This window comes from Schistocerca americana, chromosome 10 (assembly GCF_021461395.2).
Source record: "Schistocerca americana isolate TAMUIC-IGC-003095 chromosome 10, iqSchAmer2.1, whole genome shotgun sequence".
Lineage (NCBI taxonomy): Eukaryota > Metazoa > Arthropoda > Insecta > Orthoptera > Acrididae > Schistocerca > Schistocerca americana.
In genome coordinates this window covers 108,012,876-108,040,625 of record NC_060128.1, presented here as the reverse complement: position 1 = coordinate 108,040,625, position 27,750 = coordinate 108,012,876, and the positions used below count along the sequence as shown (strand labels likewise).

At 39.1% G+C, this 27,750-nt stretch overlaps 1 protein-coding gene across 4 annotated transcripts in view; it reads right to left on the bottom strand.

The window, feature by feature from the left end:
* The window catches only part of LOC124552613, a 102,446-nt gene that overhangs the window by 66,171 nt on the left and 8,525 nt on the right, over positions 1–27,750 (bottom strand). For 3 of the 4 annotated variants that reach the window (XR_006967941.1, XM_047126937.1, XM_047126939.1), the window contains exon 2: positions 17,129–17,276. The exons of the other annotated variant lie outside the window; for it this stretch is intronic. The gene's annotated coding sequence lies outside the window, so the exon portion shown is untranslated. The remainder of the gene's footprint in view (positions 1–17,128; positions 17,277–27,750) is intronic. 4 annotated transcript variants of the gene reach the window in all.

Genomic DNA, 27,750 nt, shown 5'->3' with positions numbered 1-27,750 from the left:
CAAGGACAGTTGCGAATTGTTCACACTAAACATTTAGTGTGCCAGCACTGTAATTGGCAGGGCATGGGCGCCCACATATAACAGATGGCACCACAGTGTCACGCATGCGCAGAGAGCCATCCGCTCCATCACAGACATTCTCAACTTGGCCTAAGACTCAATTGCCATGGCAACGAGTACACACTGGCTTTAAGGACCATTTTGGGACACCCATTGACTCATAGTGGTAGACTCTTTTAGCAAGTTCCCTTTTGACGGTTCCTACAAACTCTACCACATCACACAGCACCATTCAAGCATTGTCCTCCATATTTTACATTGAAGGTTTGCCAGAAGTACTTGTGTCGGACAATGGACTGCAGTTCACCTCACGTACTTTTGGACGGTTTTGTGAACAAAATGGTTCAAATGGTTCTGAGCACTATGGGACTTAACATCTGAGGTCATCAGTCGCCTAGAACTTAGAACTAATTAAACCTAAGGACATCATACACAACCATGCCCGAGGCAGGATTCGAACCTGCGACCGTAGTGGTCGCACGGATCCAGACTGAAGTGCCTAGAACCGCTCGGCCACATCGGCTGGCGGTTTTGTGTACAGAATGGCATTCATCATCTCAAAAATCAGCTGTTTCTCCCACAGTCCAATGGAGAAACAGAATGCTTTGTACGCACTTTGAAGCAACAGGTGGCCAAGCTTCACATCTCCCACACACAGGAATAGGCGCTGCAACTCTTTCTCGCCTCCTATGGCTCTCACCCATAAAATGTACCAGCACTGGCAGAACTTCTGCATGGACACCGCCATCAGACACTGCTCCACTCGCTACAGCCACCGCAGCATCCGGCCCTGCCAATAGTCCAGTGTATCACTTTGCACCATGTGATCTTGTTCCTTTCAGGGTTTATGACAACTGGGGGCACTGGGAAAGAGGCATGATCCAAGAATGCATTGGGTCTTCTATGTATTTGATTGCAGGTCCTGATGCTTTTCAGCACTGTCACCAGAACCAAATTCGCACATGTCATTTGCCCCGTGATTCTGCTGCTTTTCATTCCCCAGCTTTGCGTGTTCACATGACTGCGTGGCCTTTGCAGCTGCCTGTTGGTGCCACCAGGGCACCCCAGGAGAAGTGAATGGATGATACGCTCTCGCCCCTACCATCTCTTCACCAACCCAATGGATGTGGCCACACTGTGACCGTTGTAACAATACGAGTCAAGATAGATGTAATGGAACTTGAATAGCATATTTGCCTCTATTGGTTACAGTAGAGAGGTCGATCTTTCGGTCCTGTCTGTATATTTATATATAATATTGCACGAATAAAGGCTCGGCGAGCGTGAAGCTATCGTTAAAAACACACGCCGTGCGATTTGTTATGATTTGGTCGGTCATAATAATAATAACATGCTTTTGAATACAATTAAAATATAACTTTGATACCTGTCTAGTGTTATTGGAAATAATATGTAGTAAATTAATGAGTAAGGTAGCCGATCCTATAAGAAGAGGTAAAATTGGACATATTGAGGTGTTTTGCTTCATATTGACGAAGCCGATGATACGGCATCATTTTTTCGTTTACTCTTAGAAATAAACAAGTAAAGAAGTGCTAATTGTGCATTGTGAAAAAATATAAGGGCGAGTTTTAAATAACTACGGTATACGATCAGAGTAACAAAAGGACATTTAGTTACACGAAATCGTGGATAGCGAAGTGTGGTCATTAAATTGAGTACACCTACAGAGTGGTCAATTCCAGGATAAATCTATACGCATCTCATGAGGGACGCGGTATTGAGACCGTGTTTTTTTTTTAAATTATATCACATAGAGCGGGCTCCAATTTATGAAAAGGAGAAAAACGTTAACTTTTACACGAACTCTTAATAACAGCAGATCAGAGAGAAAAGTGTGTAATTGTCTCATGCCTAACAAACATTTGTGGAGAGTCAATTACAAAATACTTTATCATTATCATTGACTGTTGGTGTCGAACAACCAAAACTGTTCATCAAAGGGATTCGATGGAACTTGGGAGTTAGGGTTCAGACACTCGCATATACTCCACATAAGAGTGTGAATGAGTGATGAATGCAAAATAAAACTGTGAACAAAGTTACATTAAATAAAACAGAAGAAACAAGACAGTTTGGTCGTATCTGTTATTATTCCATAAACTGTAACATTTCTTATCGTTGTACAAAGCCTTTATAGATGATCTTTATGACAATTTGCTTCGAAGGGATCTCGTTACGAGTTAAGTTTTGGGGACCTGGTCAAGAGGGGGTAGTTTGTAGATCCTAACTACTGCAGCTATTCTGGAATCAGGTGCTACCATGACTGTTGTGTGTTGTCAATGACTTAAGGTTACAATATCGCATGCTCTAAGATCGACGCGTCTTTCCACTTGGTATAACGGTGCCTCACGGCAACAACGACAACGCCAATGACGAAGGAAGATACGATAGACCATCATCACCCCAGGACAAACCCTCATACCTGGACATGTCCCCCGGCACCTATTTTCCGGAAGATGTTCATGTTTCCTCACAACGCAGATGGCAGGGTATAGTCGGGAGTTCGCCATCCTTCACAGTCACGGCTCCTGGCTCATCTCTACATCTAGCATCCTGCCTCCCTCCCCGTTGTTTGCAACCTCACTACATGACAACAGTGCGGCAATTCAGTGTGGAAGAATGTGCTGGCGTAAGCAAAAATTGTGATAAGTCTCTTCTGTCATGTTAGGCTATCTACCAGCTGCTAACAGCCGACTTTGACGTGGAACAGTTGTACAGCTATAGAGTCGACGGGAACTCTGATTTTAGGAATTAGTTGTTATCTGCTTGATCCATAGAAGCGATCCTTTTTTTTTTATTTATTTATATTTTTTTTTTAGTTTGAAGAGTGTGGTACCGATGGTGGTTTATTGTAGTTTCCTTAACAAAAAGTTGGCAATACGATTTGGTTCTTGCTCTGTAGATTTAGCAGTAAAATTCACTGTTCTGGTGTGAGATTTGTAAGTCTCAGGCAAACTACACTGTCCAAGCACTGGTATTTCCTGTCCATTGTAAGCAGTGAAGTGCTTGCTAGATTTAAAAAAGATGTGGTGAGGCTAAATGTTCATACGTGGCACACTTATGAAAAGTTAATGAGGTACATGTGTGTAACTGAAAGTTCACACAACTTTTGTAGTGAGAGATAGTTTGTTAGAATGTCACTGCACAGCACTAGGGCAAGGAGGCGGCACAATCTTAATCTGTCATAAGTTGCAGCCCAGTCGAGTTGTAGAATCAGGCAGCACATAGCAACCAGAATAGTGTACATAGTGGACTTTGTACTTCGTCAGCAGTGAGGCTAACATGGACTACTACAGAGAGCTTGCAACACAACGACTGTCTAGAGCAGGGCTTAACAACTGGCCGGTTTTGAGGGCGAGTACTCGCGTCTCCTCAGGCACGTGCTCGCGAGCAGGTGCAAGGTCGCGGAGAAGGTAGGGAGGGGAAATGCGAGTGCACGTTTGAATGTGATCTCGCGTTCTTAGCAGATTTAACTAGCCATCTGAATGCTTTGAACATTTTACTACAAGGTAAAGATCTGCTAATTACGCATTTCATAGATCGAATAGGAACTTTTAAAATGAAATTGACACTTTGGGTGAGTCAGCTGGAAACAGGAAACCTAGCTCATTTTCCTACATTATCATCCACGCAAGATGTTCACAAAGACTGAACGTTATTCACACAGTTTAGTTGATCAGTGCTTTCAAGATCTGACAGCACTAAACAGTGATTTTGATCTGTTCTCTCCATATTCAGCAAATATTTAAGAGATTCGTCCTGAGCTGCAGCAAGAAATTATTGACCTGCAGTGTGACAGAGAATACAGAGACAAATTTCAGAACAAGAAAAACATTTTGGAATTCTACAGACACTTCCCTCAGGATAGATTTCCTCGTTTGCACAAACTGGCGGCTACAATAATATCAATGTTCGGTTCCACGTATGTTTGTGAACAACTGTTCCCTGCAATGAAATGTAACAAGACGCGCCTGAGAAATGCATTGTCTGATCGAAATTTAAACTGCATGCTGCGCCTAAAATGCACAAGAACAATTACTCCAAACATAGACGCAATTGTAAAGGGCAAAAAGTACAAGATAACCGAGAATCCCACACTTCAGTGACACCTTTTATTGTGTAACAGTTCACAAATTAATGCGAATGTAGAGGCATACACTAAGCTAATAAAATTATGTGGCACGTGTACATTCTCCTTTATTTGTTTCATTTGTCGCAGTAGTAATTCGTGAGTGATATCCCTGCAGGTGGCCGCAGATTTACATCGACTGGTGGCAGCTGTTGTGTACCCCACGTGACTCTCCCCACTCTCCGCTCTGGTCTGGTAGTGGGGGGTAGCGTGCTCGCGCTGCTCCGTGCTCGCGCCTTGCTGCTCACAGCTTGCTCCGCGAGCACGAATGTTGTGAAGCCCTGGTCTAGAGCCAAGTAATTTTCTATTCTTATGAATAAAGAACCCAGTTAATTTGTGTGTGCAGTTTATGTTATAGAAACAGGATACGGGCCACCAGTCAACATCTTCTCCTGGCTTCCCTTGGTACAGCTCTACACAGACAACAGACGACGTGGGGGGGGGGGGGGGGGCACATTTTCAAATTGGGTAGGGGAGGGGGGGGGGGGGGGGGGCAAGGTAATGTCTGTCTTTGAATGCCTTAGTAAGACCTACAGCATGCTGAGCAAGGTGTTGCACACATCACTCACACCAAAGCCGGACTGTAAGGGAGTGACTCTCTGGTGTGGTACACATAGCACATCAAAAACCACATGCTGTCGACAGCTAATGGGCTAGATATGGCCAGAGGTTGGGTGGAGCCATTGGAGGTCAACATACTGAAAGGTGGCCCACTAGGTTGAAGAGAATTGCATGAAGCAGTCGGGAAGGAAGGTGTCGAGGACGTGGAAAAAGATTGCAAATGCCCAAAAGAATATCCCAGTGCCATACAACTACCCTATGGCGGCAGAACAATTTCCTCCCACATTCCCATTTTTCAAACCCTCCAGCCCCATCATGGCCTTATCTTATCCTGTCAGAGGCAGGATAATGGGTGAATACCAACTCTACATTTACATGGTTACTCTGCAGTTCACACTTGCCTGGCAGAGGGTCCATCGAACCATTTTCATACTACTACTCTACCACTTCACTCTCAAATGAAATGTGGAAAAAAGGAACACCTAAATGTTTCCACTTGAGCTCCGATTTCTCTTATTTTATTATGATGATCATTTCTCCCTACGTAAGTGGGTGTCAACAAAATATTTTCGCATTCCAAAAAGAAAGTTGGTGATTGAAATTTCATAAATACATCTCGCTGCAAATAAAACCACCTTTGTTTCAGTGACTGGCACCCCAACTCGCATATCATATCAGCGACACTCTCACCCCTATTGCCCAATAACACGAAATGAGCTGCCCTTCTTTGCACTTTTTCGATATCCTCCGTCAATCCTATCTGGTAAGGACACCATAGAAAAAATACCACACAGCAATATTCCAGCAGAGGACAGACAAGTGTAATGTAGGTTGTATCTTTAGTGGGTTTGTCACATCTTCTAAGTGTCCTGCCAACAAAGCGCAGTCTTTGATTCGCCTTCCCCATAATATTATCTATGTGGTTTTTCCAATTTAAGTTGTTCGTAATTGCAATTCCTAGGTATTCAGTCGAATTGACAGCCCTTATTTTTGTGTGATTTATCGTATACCCAAAATTTATTGGATTTCTTTTAGTACCCATGTGGATGACCTTGCACTTTTCTTTTGTTTGGTGCCAACTGCCACTTTTCACACCATACAGAAATTCTCTCTAGATCATTTTGTAATTGGAATTGATCGTCTGATGATTTTACTAGACGGTAAATTACAGCGTCATCTGCAAACAATCCAAGGGGGCTGCTCAGATTATCACCTAGATCATTTGTGTAGATCAGGAACAGCAGAGTACCTATGACACTACCTCGCAGAATGCCAGATATCACTTCTGTTCTATTCGATAATTTACCATCTATCACTACGAACTGTGGCCTCTCAGAGTAAATCATGAATCCAGTCACACAACTGAGATGATACTCCATATGCACAGAATTTGATTAATAGTCCCTTGTGAGGAACGGTATCGAAAGCCTTCTGGAAATCTAGGAATATGGAATCGATCTGAGATCCCTTGTCGACATCACTCATTACTTCATAGGAATAAAGAGCTAGCTCTGTTGCACAAGGACGATATTTTTTGAATCCGTGTTGGTTATGTATCAATAAGTCATTTCCATCAAGGTGATTCATAATGTTCGAGTACAGTATATTCTCCAAAATCCTACTGCAAATTGAGGTCAGTGATATGGGTCTGTAATTCGGTGGGTTACTCCTATTTCCCTTCTTCAATATTGGTGTGATCTGTCCTACTTTCCAGTCTTTGGGAACAGACCTTTCGTCAAGTGAGCGGTTGCATACGATTGCTAAGAAAGGCACTATTGTGTCGACATACTCTGAAAGGAACCTGATTGGTATACCATCTGGACTGGAAGACTTGCCTTTCTTAAGTGATTTAAGTTGTTTCGCAACACCTAAGAATCTACTTTTATGTCACACATTCTAACAGCTGTTCTGGTTTTGAATTGTGGAATATTTACTTTGACTTCTTTCATGAAGGAATTACGGAAAACTGTATTAAGTAACTCCACTTTAGTGGCACCATCATCGGTAACATTTCCATCGCTATCCCACAGTGACAGTATTTACTGTTTTTTGCCACTAGTGTACTTTACTTTTGGGTTTTCAACCATATTTTGAGACAATGTTTCATTGTGGAAACTATTAAAAGCATCTCTCATTTATGTCCGCACTAAATCTCGAGCTTCTGCGAAACTTAGCCAGTCTTGGGGATTTTGCGTTGTTCTGAATTTGGTATGATTTTTTCGTTGCTTCTGCAACAGTGTTCTGATGTGTTTTCTGTACCATGGTGGATCAGTCCCATCTCTTATTAACTTATGCGGTATGAATCTACCTATAGCTGTCAATACTGTATCTTTCAATTTGAGCCATATCTGGTCTACACATACATAATTAGCTTGGAAGAAATAGAGATTATCTCTTAGGAAGGCACCAAGCAAATTTTTATCTGCTGATTTAAATAGATATATTCTGCCTTTTTTTGTGGTTTTGGTTGATATGGTTTTGAGCCTCGCTACAGTGACCTTGTGTTCACTAATCCCTGTATCTGTCATGACGCTCTCTATTAGATCAAGTGCGTTTTCACAACCATTTACAATTCATGTGGGCTCATGAACTAATTGTTCAAAGTAATTCTCAGAGAAAGCATTTAGTACAATTTCCGAAGATGTTTTCTGTCTTCCACCGGCTTCGAACATGTATTTTCGCCAACAAATCAAGGGTAGATTGAAGTCTCCATGAATTATAACTGTATGAGTGGGGCACTTATTTTTGATGAGATTCAAGTTTTCTTTGAACTCTTCGGCTATTATATCATCCGATCGGGGGGTTGGTAGAAGGAGCCAATTATTATTTTGATACAGCTGTTGAGTATAACCTCTACCCATAGTAATTTGCAGAAACTATCTATTTCAACTTCACTACAAGATAAACTACTACCAACAGACACAAACACACCACCACCTACTTTACCGTATTTACTCGACTCTAAGCCGCACTCGAATCTAAGCCGCACCTGAAAAATGAGACTCGAAATCAAGCGAAAAAAAATTTCCCGAATCTTAGCCGCACCTGAAATTTGAGACTCGAAATTCAAGGGGAGAGAAAAGTTTTAGGCCGCACCTCCAAATCGAAACGAAGTTGGTCTATTGTAATATGAGGCACAATTTAGGTAGAATAAATGACGATACAGCTACAGTAGTTTGGTTCGAGTCGTAAGCTTAGCAGTTAAGCTTTACCAGGTAGCCATTGCTATGAGTCAGGCGTGCTTCGTCTGGTTTGAATGGGTTGCTTATTTTTCTTTGATCTGATAAGTGCCGTTCTCTTTGTTATAGGTGTTTATGTCACTCTAGGCTGAAAATGCATTATTGTACAGTGTCATGTATTGTTTGTCGCATTCTGATAGTAAGTGTTTACGACCTGTCGCCGCTCGCGGCATGGCTTGCTTACGTGCGCGCTACCGCCGCTTACAATTAAAAAAAGAAAGGAATTGTCTCATTAGCGAAACAATGGCAAGAGACTGCTATTTGTTGTTAATTATACTGCTGCTTTCTTTGATAATGATCAACAAGAACCAAATAATAGACTGTGTATGATAGATGTTCTGAACGACAGTTTAGCTAAAATTTTTCTCCGTTTGAAAATCTTTGCAGACACCTCTTTTGTACATCACATTCTGCACAGAAATTGGTCATCTTAGATTTAAAAATCTAGTCAATTGCCGTGCTTCATTTCTGACTGTATCACTATTAGGCATCAGAATAATACAAATATAAACATGACATGATATGTATATTCTTCCGGATTTGCTTCTGTCTCACACTAGTTTCGTAGGTTATTAGGTAGACAGGATTTAAATGAGATAGCAGCAAACACGAAAGAATACATGGCAAAATGTTTATATCCGTATTATTCTTATGTTGAAGAAAATACTGCATGTGATTCGCAATTCATAAAAGTTCCTATTAGCAACTATCTCTTCTCACACGTAGGAAAAAATTCAGAACGTAGAGTTGGCCATATTGAAAAAAAAAATCCCAAATTGTCTTGCCAGTCGGATTTTCGTAGTACATTGAAATGCTGCTACATTCGAAGATAAACAACACAGAATTTGTATTTACTTCGTTGGATAATGTATGAAAATGCAGTGCTCGAAACTCGGGGCGGAGAAAAAAGCTCGTCTTACACCTTTTTTTTAAAAAAAATTATTTACTGACGCAGAGGTTTTGGCGCCAGTATTTATCTTTGTGCCTGCAAAGTATGCCTGTGTAGCGCTACATATATATTCGACGGCAGAAGTTAGGCCGGTATTACACTATCAAATTTCTTTGTCCAATATCTTTGTCAAAGATATTTGATAGTGTAATAGGGATCTTTGACAAATGTCGTCCAATATTTGATCAAATCTAGGCCGAGGCCGTATATTTGATCAAAGAAATCGCTTGTCTTCTGTTCACTGCAATGCGATATGTTACCACGCGGAGCGCTAGCATCGCTGCAGCGTTCTGTCGTCTGTAGTGTTTTTATAACCATTGCCGGTAAATACAATTGGTGTGAGCCGACAACTACAGAATTAATAGAGATGTCTGAAGCTTATGAGGCGCTTTACAACGTGAGGCACCCTGAATAAAAAATAGATTAAGAAGATTGGAGACCTAACCTGACCTAACCTAACCTAACATAACCCTCTCCTGTAGCAAGGAATCGGAGTGTTATAGTGAGCCTGTCTTCTGAAGATGTAGCAGTTCTTAAGTGAAAATTGTGCTTTGTGATATGAGGATACACTTCATTGAGCACATACAGAAATGTATGCTCATCCATTCTCAAGTAATTGATGTACGACTTGACGTCTTCCACTGTAAGCTCACGTAACAAGTTTTGTTGAATGCTTTTATCGTGTCGTCGTAAAACCCACGGCTTCACCCAGATTAGATTAGTTTTTCGTTCCATAGATCCGTGCTGAGGAGATCCTCGTGGATGTGGAACATGTCGATTTTTTTTAAGCTGAAATAAAAATACTAATAGTATGAATAAATACATCGTTTGTTTCTATTAAAAATTTCGCCAATGGAGTAAAAGGAGTTGGCCAGTAGTAAGTCTTTCAGGCTCCTTTTAAACTGATCTTTATTTCTAACTAAATTTTTTATGTTTCCTGGCAAATTATTGAAGATGAGTGTTCCTGAGTAGTGGACCCCTTTTTGAACTAAAGTAAGTGTTTTTAAGTCCTTGTGCAGATCATTTTTGTTCCTGGTATTGTATGTATGAACTGAGTTGTTTGTTGGAATAAGAGATATATTATTTACGACAAATTTTATTAAGAAGTAAATATACTGAGAGGCAGTAGTTAACCTGCGAGCCGGAAGTATAGTGAGACTGTCATTTGGGCCTACGAGAGTTATAGTTTTTTTTTGTTTGTTTCTCATGCCTAGATAACTGTACAAATATATCGTTGCATGTATTGTAATACTCATTACATATAATGATCCACATGCAACAATATCTCTACGGAAGTATCTAGGCATGAAATACAAAACAAAAAAAGCTAACCTGCAAATCTCGTACGTCCAAACGACAGTCTCACTGTACTTCTGGCCCGCCAACAGTTTAATTTTCTTTCTTATTTTCCCCCAGTACCAATGCAAGAATCTGAAGTACCCAGTTCTTTGAAGAGGTTTCTGCAGGAGGTCCGTGAATTTACTCCACAAATAATACGTATTACACGCTTTTGGACCATGAAAACTTTTGTTTGACTTCAAGATTTACCCCAAAATTGTCATCCCATATGACATTATGGAATGAAAGTATGCAAGCTTTTTCATTTTTATGTTGCCTATGTCTGCTAACACTCGAATTGCAAATACAGATTTGTTAAGGCGTTTCTGCAGTTCTGTGGTGTGCTCCTCCCAACTGAATTTATTATCAAGTTGTAATCCCAGGACTTTTAAGACTGTCAACCTCGTATGTATGGTTCCATTTTCTCCCCCCACTTCTTTTCCGCATGTGCACACAATGCAATTGTAGTACGTAGAACTGCTGCGGTTAATAACGAGTTGTTGTCAGCCATCTTGAACTTTGACGAAAAATTTGATGACAGTGTAATACCCCTTGTAGCGCTACGTCAAAGATCTTTGTCAAATATATTGGACAGAATATTGGATCACATCTTTGATCAAATCTTTGACAAAGAAATTTGATAGTGTAATACCGGCCTTTTTAGTTCTGGCGGCATCTACCAACATTTTTCAGAACTTCCATTTACTTTGCACTCGATTCTAAGCCGCAGGCGGTTTTTTGGATTACAAAAACCGGAAAAAAATGCGGCTTAGATTCGAGTAAATACGGTATTTAATCTATCCTTTCTGAACACGGTTTGCACCTCTGCAAGAATTTCGACAAATTTATCTCCGGCTTTAGCCAACTTTATGTTCCTATAACGATTTCAGCTTCAGTGCTTTCTATCAGCGCTTGAAGCTCTGTTACTTTTCTTACACAGCTAAGACAATTTACAACTACAATACCGACTGTTGCTTGGTCGATTCTAGTCATTTCTTTGCTCTGTACCCTTTGAGACTGGAGCCTTTTTTTTTATCTTTCCCGAGTCTGTCTAACCTAAAAAAAACTGCCCAGTCCACGGCACACAGGCCCTGCTACCTGTGTAGCTACCACCTGTGTGTAGTGGACACCAGACCTATTTAGCGGAACCCGAAACCCCATCACCCTATGGTGCAAGTCGAGGAATCTGCAGCCTACACAGTCGCAGAACTGTCTAAGCCTCCGATTCAGACCCTCCACTCGCCTCTGTACCAAAGGTCCGCAATCGGTCCTGTCGATTATGCTGCAGATGGAGAGCTCTGCCTTCATCTCGCTAGCAAGACTGGCAGTGTTCACCAACTTAGATAGCCGCTGGAAACCGGAGAGAATCTCTTCCGATCCATAGCGACACACGTCATTACTGCCAACATGAGCCACCACCTGCAGTTGGCTGCACCCTGTACCCTTCATGGCACCCGGAAGGACCCTTTTCACATCTTTGATGACTCCCCTGGTATGCACACGGAGTGCACATTAGCTTTCTTCCCGTCCTTAGCTGCCATGTCCGTAAGCGGCTCCATCACCCGCCTAACATTGGAGCTCCCAATGACAAGCAATCCTGAAACTTCCTGGCAGATTAAAACTGTGTGCCCGACCGAGACTCGAACTCGCGAAAGGCAAAGGTCCCGAGTTCGAGTCTCGGTCGGGCACAGAGTTTTAATCTGCCAGGAAGTTTCATATCAGCACACACTCCGCTGCAGAGTGAAAATCTCATTCTGACAAGCAATCCTACCCTCTGCACTTGTCCAGACCTCTCAGGAAGACTGGCCACTGCAGCAACAGGTGAGGCTGCCCTTGCTGGCTCACAAGTACTTTCAGCAGTGGGCAGTACCTCAAACCTGTTGCAGAGGCGTAAGGGTACAGCCTTCCGGCCAGCACCAACTCTGGTGTAATTTCTGGACAGCATTTTATTTGAGGATGGCTATCCGTTACCCACCATAAGAAATGGTGTAAACAGGAGTTGACCGTCAGTGACAGAAAACACTTCTAAGCTCAAGATGGTGGATTTAAAGGGCTGCTTCACAACCCGTGCCATGTGGATCCTTCCCCACAACACCAACTTCTATGAAGAATACATCTTAGCTGTCCTTGCAACATGCCCTTCAATTCAACACCTGTTTGCTCCACAACCACTTTTCCACACTATACCAAGAACATAGCTTTACTCATCTCCCATCCATGTGTCATTCCCATACAGTCTCCCCTTCTTCAGTCCTATCTGCTCCTGTCAATGAACATCTGCACGCCATCGTGCACTGCACATGAGACCTCTCGCTTAAGAAAGATTTATCTGAAAGCTAGGGAAAGTTCCCACTCTTCTGTACATCCCTACTGACGACTCAGCACTTCGACTATATGGCTAGTTGTTCTTGTACTCCTAAAATAATTTGTATTTCATAGAGGATCTTCCATTATTGTATTAGTAGTAACAATACACAAAAACAACATATATATACTACCTGACCACGACATTATTGCACTCGGCCTCCCGTGGCTGTTACTGGAAACATGCGGAGACATTACAGTAAACTCGTACAGTGGAGGCTAAGGTAAATGCTAGTACCGTTATATATTTCAAGACAACTGTTTGGCCATCTGTTGCTTGAAAGTGCGTACAAAGTTTTCTGCTTCTCCACTGGACTGTGGGTGAAATAGATCACTATTGATGTGGCAAATACCATTCTGTTCACAAAACTGTCCAAAATCACGTGAGGTGAACTGCAGTCCTTTGCCCGACCCAAGTACTTCTGGCAAACCTCCGATGCAAAATATGGAGGACAATGCTTGAATGGTGCTGTGTGATGTGGTAGAGTTCATAGGAACTTCAAATGGGAACTTGCTAAAACAGTCTGCCACTTTGAGTGCTTTAGCATGTCCTGCTGGAATATCACAATAAAAACTCACGATAAGCCGAGTGAAGTGCCCTCACTTCTAAGTGCAATAATACTGTGGTCAACTAATAGCAGTTTTTGAAGATATTTGAACGCAATACCAATGGCCCTCTTTTCTGAAAGCCTGATCTGTTAAACACTTTGTCATGAACAATATCTGAGAAAAAAATACTTGAAACAGATTAATAAATAGTTAAAGAACGACAATTAACATACCGAATTAAAACATCGGCAATGCAAACAAAAACAAGTAGGTAATAAATCTTACACTGTAAGCTGTTAATTTATCTCACACAATCGAAGATACAAAAAGACATGTTACTGAAGATCATAAGAAAGATAAATTTAGCATTAAGGCTAAGGGTGTGGCAAATTTACCATTAAGGCAAAGGATAAGGCAAACTTATAATTAAGGCAATGGATATGACAAATTTACCGTTAAGGCGATGACAGCTTATTCTGACAATTGCTTTAAGTGTAGCTGTTTTTCAGTCTCTGACAGGTTAACCCACTTATTTGTTGCTAATATTTCTGAATTATTCTTTGAGATGAAACAGTTTCAGCCCATAACTCTTCACAAATCACCTATTCATTTCTAACTTCATACACTGAAGTGTGTAACAAACATTCAACTACATGAAACACTATTCCATACACCGTGCATTAAACTGCTCAATAGATAAACACTGGCACTGAAGCCGAGTAGCTCGACAGAGCACTGAACTGTTACTAATCGCCTGTGCAGAAGCACGCACACACAAAATCACAAACTTCGACACAGCTAGTTTGTGAGAGCAATTTTTAAAGGCGGTGAGAGTTCCCGTAATACACACTGACTGGCAACAGTGGCAAAATGTCACAAAAATGAATCCGAATGCTTATCGTCACTGACAACTGACTATTAGCAGTAAGCTAAAAAAATCTATAATGACTAGCCAGCAAGTGGTTGCGGTTCAGCTTTTACTGCAGAACAAACAATATTAACCCTGTTGTCCAAAGTGAAAATTACGATTATAAATTACAAAAAGGAGTTTCTCCATATTATTATGCTCCCACCAAAAATGTTTGCCTTATAACCATGGGGTTGCAACCCCAAGACTGAAAAGCCCACTGTACATGGACTGCAATCTGGTCATCTATATGTAATGAGTACCGGCTCTGCACACATCTATTTCCCAGTTGCTGCTTATTCTGCATCTGATTTAACAGTTACTTAGTTGGCTATTTCCATATTCCAGAGATCATAACTGCCATCTCTTATAATCATGAGGAGGGATATTCCACGTAAAGTAGGACACACTAACAATATTTAAAAGTTTAAAATTTGGTACTTTTTATATGTTTTGAAAAGGCTGGACTTCTTACTGTATGGCAACAAGTTTGTGGCCCATTATTGCTTTCCCTCCATAATTTGTAGTCATTTTTATAACGCCATATGTTTTTCATGTGATGTGAGTGTGAGTTATTGGAAATTTTGGATCTTCATTTCAACTAATTGGCAGGTAAGAATCAGCATATCATTATTTATGTTACTGTTACATACCCTAATGTATTACCTAAAGAGTATAAAACTGAAGTAGGTAAATTATAGGTTGGCGTAAACAACATAGTACAACAGCATGAACTTTCATGTAACGTGAGTCACTTTCAAGTAACTAAGTTTTTATACCAAGAGAGATATTAGTAATTTACTTAGTGTGAATGTGTAACTAATATCACTACTAAAAATTTCCCAATTTAAACCAATATTGTAAAAACAGCAAATTAAATGTGTAACAAGTCACATAATCTGAGTTACAGTTGTATTATTTTAAGATTAGAAGAAGAGGATGTCCTTAGCAGCAGGAGAAGGACAGAGTCGGAGGAGGGAAAAATTAAAGAGTGAAGGAAAATATGAAGAATTTAAGACAAATCACCTGGAAGAAGCTCGAAAAGGCCAGCAGAAGCAGAAACAAAAGTTTCTACAGTTGAGTAAGGACTATTACTAGAAGAAAAAAAAGAGCTAAAAATAGGGAGAGAGTCATGAAACATAGGCTACATAAGATGAAAGATCAGCAACCTAGTAAAACAAGTTTGTCACCGTATAAGTCACTTAGTATTCTGGATAAAGCCATGGCTCGAGTGTGGCAATTGCTTACATTAGCAAGGTACTGTCAACTATACCTGAAAATGTGACGGTAGCTTCAATCTGGTCAGATGGACCTGCCTCACAATTTAAAAACCAAATATATTACTGCTGCTGTACCTCAAATTCAAACATTTCATAATGTGGAAATCTATTGGAACTTATTTGCTATATCCCATGGTAAAAAAGCTGTAAATGGAATTGGTGCAGTTGCAGAACAGCTAGTGGGGAATGCAGTAAAAAAGCAAACCATTCATAGTAGGTGATGCATCAACTTTCACTCTGGTAGTTGCAAGTACCTCAACTATGCAGGTTTTTCATGTGTCTATTGATGAAATTCAGGGAATCAATGTGAAACTTAATCTGGCTCAAATATTTTCTTCAGCACCATCAGTACCAAACACAAAAAGCATTCACTACTTTCACCGCAAGAAAGGAGAACTACAAACATATCAGCTGTCTCCAAAGAATTTCGCTGCTGCAGATCATCATACTGAAGAAACTATATAAAGTGTGAATATTTGAGACAGGTACAAAGTAGGATATGACAGTAAATTCAATGCTGGAGAAGTACGTGCAGTTTTTAGAAATTCTTAACTAATCAATGCAATGGAGTGTGCTGGTCACTATTGGAAATGGCTTGTAAAATGAGATGAAATAACTAAGAAAATTAATCCACTTTACGTCAATGCAAGAGGATATTTTCAGTTCTCTGACTTAACTGCATCTACAGTTCATTTTCCCAGATGTGATGCTCTTATAATTTTTCATAGTGTTTGTAAAGTGAAATGTTAATGTGAAGTTTACCTTACTTGGCACATAAGGTCATATTTTCATTTCTCCACTTGCAGGAAAACAGTTTTTCCAACAAAAAGTATCAAGTAGCACGAGTCACATAACATTCAGTCATGCGCCTTTTTCAATATATTACAATATTTCACATGGTACAAATATTTTTAAAAATCTGTACCTCTGCCATTTGAATGCCAACCTAATATGCATTTTCTGTAATAAAAACCAGATCCATACTCCTAATAGTTTGAGGACAATTTTGACCTAAAATGCACATTAGGAATAGGATTTCCCAAATTTGTAACATAAGTCACAACATAAATTACATTCTTGTTCTTTAATTTTAATGCTCTTCCCTACTTAAGTAACACTTCAAAATCTTTGTCAGAATAACACAATTTATGATGATGATTTACAAAAGAAAATATGGGTTTACAGATTGATAAGAAGTCAACAAAATAAAATATTGATTTCAAAATGTAACGTGAGTCACCATGGAATGTCCCAGGATCATGTCAATTACTTTAAAAATGTAACACATATTCTACATGTTGACTACTTAAACGGTTGTCTTTTAAGTTACCATCAATTTTTTAGCATATGCTGGCCTATATTTATCTCGATTCTACGAAACTGGAAGTATTATGTTGTTCTTCCAGTCAGAGTACAAATGAAGTTATCATTCGACCATTCACCAAAGTGATTGACCACCACCTGGAAGCATCTGTGATCTAGCTGCCAGCATCACTGGCTACTCGCACAACTAGTCTCGAAGCTACATTTAGTGACAGGACAGATCCCACAACCTGTGGCTGTTCACCTGCACATTAATCCCCAACTGTCACCGTGTCCATGCAGACAATGCCTACTGTAATGTAATAGACTAAAGTGCTCTACAGAAGTATACGATACACTTATTTACCTAACAACTCAATACATTATGAGTTTTGTTATCTACATTTACATCTATACTCTACAAACCATGGTGAGCTGCACGGCAGAGGAGGCATCCCATTGTACCAGTTATTCGAATTTCTTCCTGTTCCACCCACATATGGAGCACAAGAAGAATGACTGACTGAATGCCTCTGTCCATGCTGTAATTATTGTAGTCTTGTCCTCTGGATCCCTGTGTGACCAATAGATAGGGTGGTGTTGTAAAATCCTAGAGTCATAATTTAAAGCCAGTGCTTGAAACTGTGTTAGTAGACTTTCTCAGGATTGCTTACATGTGTGTACAACAGGCTGCCAGTTCCATTTATTCATCTCTGTGACACTCTCCCAAGGATCAAACAAACCTTTGATCATTCGTGCCACCTTTCTCTGTGTATGTTCAATATCCCATGTTAGTCCAATTTGGTATGAGTCCCACACACACTAACAATATTCTAGAATGGGTCATATGAGTTATTAGTACGCACCCTCCTTTGTACACTGATTGCAATTCCCCAACATTCTACCGATAAACCAATGTAGACCACCTGCTTTATCCATAGATGAACCTATGTGATCAGTCCATCTCATATCCCTACAAAGTGTTACACCCAGGTTTTTTTTAAAGCTGGCCAATTCCAACTGTGACTCATTGATATTGTAATAAATAGGTTTTTTTTTTTTTTTTCATTTTGTGAAGTGCACAGTTTTACATTTCTGAACATTTAAAGCAAGCTGCCAATCTTTGCACCACATTGAAATCTTAGCATGATCTGACTAAATATTTGTGCAGCTTCAGACAGTACATCATCATAGATAATTGCATAATCTGCAATGTTGTCTGCAAGGTCATTAATATACAACATGAGGAGCAAGGGTTCCAACACACTTCCCTGGGGCACACCAGGAGCTAGTTCTACGTCTGACGATCACTCTCCATCCAACATAACAGGCTGCATCCTCCCTGCCAAAAAGTCCTCAATACAGTCACAAATTTCACAGGATACCCCATATGATCGTACTTTTCACAATAAATGTAGGTGTGGTACTGAGCCAAATGCTTTTCAGAAATCTAGAAACACTGCCTCGATCCAATGCTTTCAGTATGCCACGTGAGAAAAGTGAGGTTAGGTTTCATATGATTGATATTTTCAGAATCCCTGCTGGTTGGGATGGAGGAGATCATTCTGTTCAAGATATCTCATTATGAGTCAATCCAAATGAAGTGGTTGCTTGACCATTTTAAATACTTCAATTTTTTATATGTGTTTACCCTATAATTGAGAAGTTTAAAACTGTTTTTAAAAAAATTTTACCTTTCGCCTTTACTGAATGGCGGCCATTTTCATTCATAAGCGTGCAACGATGTTTCAGTTTAGAGACATTATCAAAAATTTGAATATCTCTGCAGTGGGTGAAGTTACAACATTGCAATTGACATGATTGTTTTTAGAAAAGTGTTCTCTACAACATTGTCTATTACACTAAACACACTAAATTCAAAAATAACCAGTCAAAATGACCTCCACAATTTGGTATTCAAATTTTCAAAAATCCACTTTTTAGGCCCCAAAATAACAAACAAGGAGTGATTTATGAGAGTCTATTTTTTCCTATAGTTAGATATCATACACTACTAGCCTCATATACAGCAAGAATTTTTGAAATTTGAAAATTTTCATTTTTTGTAAAGTTTTGGGTTAGCTACCTCAGGTGGGACTGAACATAAAAATATGATTTTTGCACAGTTTGTACATCTATATGATAGCAACATAATTTAAAAATTTCAACATTGATATCTGACTGTGAACAAAGATATGAATTTTTGAAAATGAGGAGATAATTCACATTACTCTACAACTGATCTTATGGCTGTTGCCTATTCATGTGTGATGTTGATGGGATGTAATCAATTATTATTGAAGTAAGGTACCGAATTATATTCTTAAAGTGGAAACATCACTGAAATTAACATTTATATTATTTTGACATACTTAAATATTTTCAATTAACATCCTTAAAGACACTTATTTCTTCAGACAGCTTCTGTGATATAGAATAAGACCTCCCAGTTGCTGTGGTAAGTTCAAGCACTAAAAGTTTCCTTAAAACATTTTTCATTGGTATCCAGACTTTGTCACTAATAGCTTTCTTGAATGATGTTCTTGGGTCAGCAGGGTGGTAAAAATGCACAAAAACATCGCTGTTTTCCAAACTTATTCTTTCAACCTCTGCAAGCCACTACTGTCCATCATACAAACATGCCACTATGTCATTCAACGTTAAAGACAGAGATGTAATTTTACTGACACAATGATCCTCATGAATTTCAGTTTCTGAAGTTACAGAGCGTCGAACTAATTTTTCTGTAATGCCAAGGAATTTGTGGAAATGCCTTGTTCCTTTTATTGTTATACAGTTTTCAAAACTGGTTTGAAGTGCTGTTTTCATATGCAGAACCACTACTTCTTTCTTGATCAAAAAATAGGTAATGCCTTTAATATTATCCTTGCAAAAGACATACATGTCCTTTACTGTGAGAATTTGGTCTGTGGTTGGTCTTTTAGGCTGGCTTTACTTACTTCGCATTTTGTTTTACCTCCTACTCCATCACATGCATTTTTACCATGGCAATATGCAAAAAAAAGTGCCATTCTGCCTCCAACCCAAAGTCTACTTTATGGTTGCACAGATTTGAAAAATTATTTTTGTTCTTATACTGACTACCACTTCTCAACCTTGGGAAAATTTTCTTTTATGTAATTTATTACATACTTTTGAAACACATGTACAACCAAAGTGTGGTGCTCCAAGTAGTCGCTTAGAATGCAAATCTAAGGACTGCAAACTTCATCTTTCTCATTTTTAAAGTAGAGAATAAATGGATGCACTGTTGCCTGGTCATTGACCCAGTTGTACCCTTGTATTGCATCCTGAATCACAAATGTAAAATTTTCAGCTAAATCAGCTAACACTATGCATTCACAAAGTTGTGCTTTTTTGTCCTTCAAAAACTTACTTTAGATTTTAGAAACATAGTGGTGACAGAGTTTTTGTAAGTTATCAATTAAAGATTCCAAGTACTCTTCCTGAGATTTAACCACTGTTATCATTTCTGCCCTGTCACTTGTGACCCACTGTTTGAAGGTAATACTGTCTGGCATTTCCTCATTATATTCGTGAAACAATTTAATAATGGTTTCCTTACCAGGGCATTTATTACACAAACTCATACAGTCATAACCGTTAGTATCACAGACCATTAAATCTAGTAACTTTTTGTAATTAAGATCACTGAATTTTGCACCCGCAAACATCAGTTTGACATCCAGCCAAAATCCACCACTTAGGGCAGACATCACAAAATTTTGATCTTCTAATTTTGCTTTCAGGATGAGAATTTTTGAAAGCTACATAAAGTTCATTTCAATTTGACACCACTAGTTATTTCTGTTTTGTTACTTTAACTCCATTTATTACAACTCTTTTGTTATCTTTGCAACCTGAGCTCATTCTACTGTTTTCATTATCTTCAAAAAACTGCTGGATCTTTTTAATTGTTTTTTCACTTATACCTACTCCTTTCTTCTTCTCTAAAACTGTAAGAATGCCTTGTTCTTTCACTATTTTTTGGGTTAGCTTAACCAAACGATGAGAAATGCTGAATTCATAAACCATTTTTTCTCTTGACCATGAGTCAGGGAGCAAACTTAAAATTATAGCTTTTTCCTCTTTAGATGTCACTGAACATTTAATTTTTAATTTCTCTATTAAGCTCAAACATCCAGTGTCAGATGATGCTGGTGGTAGGTTTTCTTCTTCTTTAGAAATAATGTTGGTATCTGTATTATTAAAGCATGATTCGAAGTCTCTTCTAATTTTGTGTGAAATTTGTTATACTTAATTTTCAATAGCTGCTTTTCTTTTTCTGCTACTTAATTTTATTATTTTCGAAGCAGGAGATATGTCTAACTTAGAACAAACAAAACCAATATGCTAACAGCTTCCTCATTAGGAATATAAATGTCATTAACATGGTCTCATGATTCTGGTTCTGGATTCACAACAAATATTTTTGAGTAACAATTTGGGCACAAGGAATTTCCAGGAATCACATTACATTTCACTTGGGAAGCTGTTTCACTCTCACATAACAAGGACAAATGTTCTAGTTTTATTTCCCTCACACCTTTAGTAATAGGCATTTTATGAACTTTAAGTGGATCACAGCACTTCAGAATATATTTCTTCTCATGAAATGAAATGAAATGTCGTGTGGTTGGGGCCTCTCGTCGGGTAAACCGTTCGCCTGGTGCAGGTCTTTCAAGTTGACGCCACTTCGGTGACCTGCGCGTCGATGGGGATGAAATGATGATGATTAGGACAACACAACACCCAGTCCCTGAGCGGAGAAAATCTCCGACCCAGCCGGGAATCTAACCCGGGACCTTAGGATTGACACTCCGTCACGCTGACCACTCAGCTACTGGGGCCGGACATTTCTTCTCATGATACTCACATACTGATGTTACAGAAGAACTTACTCAAAATTTAAACAAAGTTTGTCTAACTTCACCAAAGTCATTGACATTTTTCAAGTTTCTTGAAACTGAACTGTAAACTGTTTTGTGACACACTTCACTAGCACTCTGTTCAACAGAGCACTGTTCATCTATGTTATTGCATTCCAATTAATCTCTCAAAATTAATTACAAATTGCACACAGAACAAAGCACACAACACAATCTACAATCTCGAAGTATGTACATCCACTCTAACAGAGGTTTCAGAACAGACTGACTACAACAATGCCACGCCCAGCAATAATGTACTTCTTTATTGACAATAAACCTACGTAAATGGACATTTTTATTGCCATACAACAAAAGCGAAAGCTCCTGTTGTTTAATATTGCATTATTAAAAATAAATAAACTAAATGAATATTGGGTGATAGTGTTAACTAAATGTGTCACAATTAAATTTCATTACAATGAAACAATAAACCATTTAAATAGGCAACAGACATAAGATTGGTTGTAGAGTAATGTGAATTATTTCCTCATTTTCAAAAATTCATATCTTTGTGAACAATATCAATAGATATTAATGTTGAAATTTTTACAGTATGTTGCTATCATATAGGTGTACAAACTGTGCAAAAATCATATTTTTATATTCTGTCCCACCTGAGATAACTAACCCAAAACTTTACAAAAAATTAAAATTTTCAAATTTAAAAAATTCATAAAAAATTAAGGAAACATTTATAAGTGTTATTGCTGTACATGAGGCTAGTAGTTTACGATACCTAACTATAGGGAAAAAAAATAGACACTCATGAATCACTCCTTGTTCGTTATTTTTGGATCTAAAAAGTGGATTTTTGAAAATTTTTATACCAAATTTTGGAGGTCATTTTTACTAGTTATTTTTGAATTTAGGGTGTTTTGTATAATAGACGATGTTGTAGAGGACACTTTTCTAAAAACAATCATGTCAATTTCAATGTTGAAACTTAATCCAGTGCAGAGATATTCAAATTTTCGCTAATGTCTCCAGACAGAACAATCGTTGCGTGCCTATAAATAAAAATGGCTGCCATCCAGTAAAGGTGCAAGATAAATTATTTAAAAAAAAAAACTGTTTTGAACATCTTAAATATAGGGCAATCACATATAAAAAAATTAAAATATTTAAAAATGGTCAAGCAACCATCACTGGACCACTTCATATGGATGGATTGACCCTTTTGTTTGATTTTAGAGTATCTTCTACGATTGTACACCGAAAAACAATGTCAAAGATAATGGATGGTTTTGTTTTGTGGATCATTTCTACTACCCTTTTCGAAGCCAGGTGTGACCTGTGCTTTCTTCCAACTACTGTGCACAGTTTTTTGTTTGAGGGCTCTACGATAGATTATAGTTAGAAGAGAGGTTAACTGAGGCAAAAATTCAGTACAGAATCTGATGGGGGATTCCATCGGACCCTGGAGATGTGTTCAGTTTTAATGATTTCAGCTGTTTCCCAACAACAATGACACTAATACTGATTTCATTCATTTTTTCGTTGGCACGGGGATTAAATGGGGCATTTCCTTGGGTTTTTCTTTGTAAAGAACATTTGAAAACAGTGTTAAGAATTTAATTTTTTTGCTTTGCTGCCCTTAATTTAAGCTCCTGTCTCATTCGCAAGTGACTGGACTCTTACTTTGGTACCACTAACAGCCTTTACATACGACCAGAATTTCTTCACGTTTTGTGAAAGATCATCTGACAATATTCTGCTACAGTAGTCACTGAAGGCTTCGTCCATTGCTGACTTGACAGCCAATTGCATTTCATACCGCTCACCTATATCTACAGTTCTATGCTTCATTTTACACCTGTTAAACAATAGCTTCTGTCTCTTTAGAACTTTCTTTTTCAGTGACTGCATACCACTTAGGGTTCTTTGCATTATAAACTGTTCCACTGGGCACATATCTATAATCCAGCACGTGCTCAACTATGCTTTTAAATTTGAGCCATAGCTCCTCCACATGCTACTGCACTGTGTTGTAGATATTTATTATCGTGTGTTAGTTTCTATATTATACTAATTATTGTAGATTGGCAAGACAGCCAACCCACTATGAGAGGAAGCTGAAAGGCACGCGTTTTAGCTCACGCAGGCTGGCGTGAGGTCTGGAACAGGTCTAGGAAATGAGACTAGCAAAAAAGGACGTAGCTGTGGAATACTTAACTTTAATCCATAAATGGTGAACATCGCTCTTGACAGTACATGTTTTACAGCATCAATAGTAACTGGTAATGGCGCCTTGCTGGGTCGTAGCAAATGACGTAGCTGAAGGCTATGCTAACTATTGTCTCGGCAAATGAGAGCGTATTTTGTCAGTGAACCATCGCTAGCAAAGTCGGCTGTACAACTGGGGTGAGTGCTAGGAAATCTCTCTAGACCTGCCGTGTGGCGGCGCTCTGTCTGCAATCTCTGATAGTGGCGACACGCAGGTCCGACGTATACTAACGGACCGCGGCCGATTTAAAGGCTACCACCTAGCAAGTGTAGTGTCTGGCGGTGACACCACACTAATCTTTGTTTAACAAAATTTGAAGCTATATATAACCTAATGTAGAAAATAATTTAAGAGAATTTACAATGAAGTCTTAAAAATTAATGTAGTACAGTGTTCAATATGTGAACAGTTACCGCAACGCTATTCTTCAATAGAAGCTGAAATGGCATTTTCATCGTGAAATGAAGAAACTCGGGCATTACAGTACCTACTACTGCAGGGAATTTGTCTACATAAGGAGCAGACTTAGATCAATGCAGTTAGTTGCCAAGTTAGTAGTGGTAGTAGCTGGGTCATTCCACGTCAAGGGGACCAGGTGTCCCTAATCAACCACCTGCACATCTAATGAAATTTGGTGTGAAGGTTCTATGTGGTCTTGGGTTGTTGTACACCAAATTTCAGTCCAGTATCTTCAATGGTTGAACTGTTAGGGGCTTTTAAAGAGAGGCTACTCAACTTTGCATCACATACAGAGGTTCAGATGTGCCAAGTTTGCAAGGCTTTTTTAAAAGTTCTAGAAAGCATTTGTCATTAAAGATGATGTGACTTACCATACGAAAGCGCTAGCAGGTCGATAGAAACACAAACAGACGCATACATACACACAAAATTCAAGCTTTCGCAACAAACTGTTGCCTCATCAGGAAAGAGGGAAGGAGAGGGAAAGACAAAAGGAAGTGGGTTTTAAGGGAGAGGGTAAGGAGTCATTCTAATCCCGGGAGCGGGAAGACTTACCTTAGGGGGAAAAAAAGGACGGGTATACACTCGCGCCCACACACACATATCCATCCACCACGTGTGTGTGTGTGTGTGTGTGTGTGTGTGTGTGTGTGTGTGTGTGTGTGTGTGTGCGCGCGCGTGTATACCCGTCCTTTTTTCCCCCTAAGGTAAGTCTTTCCGCTCCCGGGATTGGAATGACTCCTTACCCTCTCCCTTAAAACCCACTTCCTTTCGTCTTTCCCTCTCCTTCCCTCTTTCCTGATGAGGCAACAGTTTGTTGCGAAAGCTTGAATTTTGTGTGTATGTTTGTGTGTCTATCGACGTGCCAGCGCTTTCGTTTGGTAAGTCACATCATCTTTGTTTTTAGATATATTTTTCCCATGTGGAATGTTTCCCTCTATTAATTCATATTTTATATATATATATATATATATATATATATATAGAAGGAAACATTCCACGTGGGAAAAATTATATATAAAATCAAAGATGAGGTGACTTACCGAACGAAAGCGCTGGCAGGTCGATAGACACACAAACAAACACAAACATACACACAAAATTCAAGCTTTCGCAACAAACTGTTGCCTCATCAGGAAAGAGGGAAGGAGAGGGGAAGACGAAAGGAAGTGGGTTTTAAGGGAGAGGGTAAGGAGTCATTCCAATCCCGGGAGCGGAAAGACTTACCTTAGGGGGAAAAAAGGACAGGTATACACTCGCACACACGCACATATCCATCCACACATACAGACACAAGCAGACATATTTAATATTTAAATATGTCTGCTTGTGTCTGTATGTGTGGATGGATATGTGCGTGTGTGTGAGTGTATACCTGTCCTTTTTTCCCCCTAAGGTAAGTCTTTCCGCTCCCGGGATTGGAATGACTCCTTACCCTCTCCCTTAAAACCCACTTCCTTTCGTCTTCCCCTCTCCTTCCCTCTTTCCTGATGAGGCAACAGTTTGTTGCGAAAACTTGAATTTTGTGTGTATGTTTGTGTGTCTATCGACCTGCCAGCGCTTTCGTTCGGTAAGTCACCTCATCTTTGATTTTTTTTATTTTATATATATATATATATATATATATATATATACACAACTTTTTATGCTGAATCACATCATAGGAAAAATTAGGGATTCAGCCACACCTAAACATAGATACAAGCCTCTTAAGTGGCTAAAAAATTTGTCGTGCCATTCTGAGAGCCAAGGTTTGACCGACCACTGCTACTTTTCATATGAACCAATCACACCAAAATTTCAGAGGATTATTCCTACCTGAGATTTCTATATACTGATCAAATTTAATTAACATTGGATGCCTAGGCAAAAAGGTAAGCTTTTTCAAAGCTGGCCAAAATATTCTACATGCACATTTTAGCAGGGGGGGGGGGGGGGGGGGGGGGGGGGGGGGAAGAAATATTTCAACTGTGTCTTGTTCAATTCCTTTTTTCTTGTAACAGCTGGATGAACATGCTTTAAGCTTTCCAAGCTATATTGTTTAATTTCTGGATCTTGCATTTTGACAAGTAAGAATATGTTTCAAAAATTATTTTAGCACTCTGAGGAGATTGGAAAGTGAAATATTTTGCTGATTAAGTCCCAAAATTAATTTTTTTTATTCCAGTATATAAATCAGTTACAAACTTTAATTTAATACATGCCATAAAACAATATAATACCCAACACAGTACATTTAAAACAAAAATACTAAGGTTCAGTTCCATTTTTGGTTAAACAGTTCTGCAATTTTGTCAAAGGCAGATTGTGGATAACTGTTCTGTCTTCCTGATGATGATGGTGAGGCATCACAAGGTGATTTACCGTGGCTTGTTCCAAAAAAATTCCATTCAGCAGTGATGCCAAAATCCTTTTCATGCAGACATAAACTGATGAAATTTTTGAAATTCTTATACTGAGCAGCTGAACCATCACTAAAGTAATAAATGTTCTTAATGTTTGCAATCTTTGTCTTTAAATGTGCTATTAACTTTATATGAAAGGCATGAACAGCAGTGGTATCATGACGGAGACAGTTGCTGATCACACAAATGCATTCTTTGCCACCAAAACAGGCAATAAGTGGATGTAATGTGGCCTGACTATCCTCCCAATGAAATCCTTGCACAGCATCTTGAACAACACATGAATAATTCTCAGCAAAATCCATCAACATAATTAATTCATTTTCTGCAAGATTTATTTTTAGCTGCTTAAGGTATACACCCAATCCCAAAGAAAGCAGGCGTTGACAGATGTGAAAATTACCGAACTATCAGTTTAATAAGTCACGGCTCCAAAAGACTAACGCGAATTCTTTACAGACGAATGGAAAAACTGGTAGAAGCTGATCTCGGGGAAGATCAGTTTGTATTCCGTAGAAATATGGGAATACGTGACGAAATACTGACCCTACAACTTATTTTAGAAGCTAGATTAAGAAAAGGCAAACCTACGTTTCTAGCATTTGTAGACTTAGAGAAAGCTTTTGACAATGTTGACTGGAATACTATCTTTCAAATTCTGAAGGTGGCAGGTGTAAAATACAGGGAGCGAAAGGCTATTTACAATTTGTACAGAAACCAGATGGCAGTTATAAGAGTCGAGGGACATCAAAGGGAAGCAGTGGTTGGGAAGGGAGTGAGACAGGGTTGTAGCCTCTCCCCGATGTTATTCAATCTGTATATTGAGCAAGCAGTAAAAGAAACAAAAGAAAAATTCAGAGTAGGTATTCAAATCCATGGATAAGAAAAACTTGAAGGTTCGCCGATGACATTGTAATTCAGCCAGAGACAGCAAAGGACTTGGAAGAGTAGTTGAGCGGAATGGACAGTGTCTTGAAAGGAGGATATAAGATGAACATCAACAAAAGC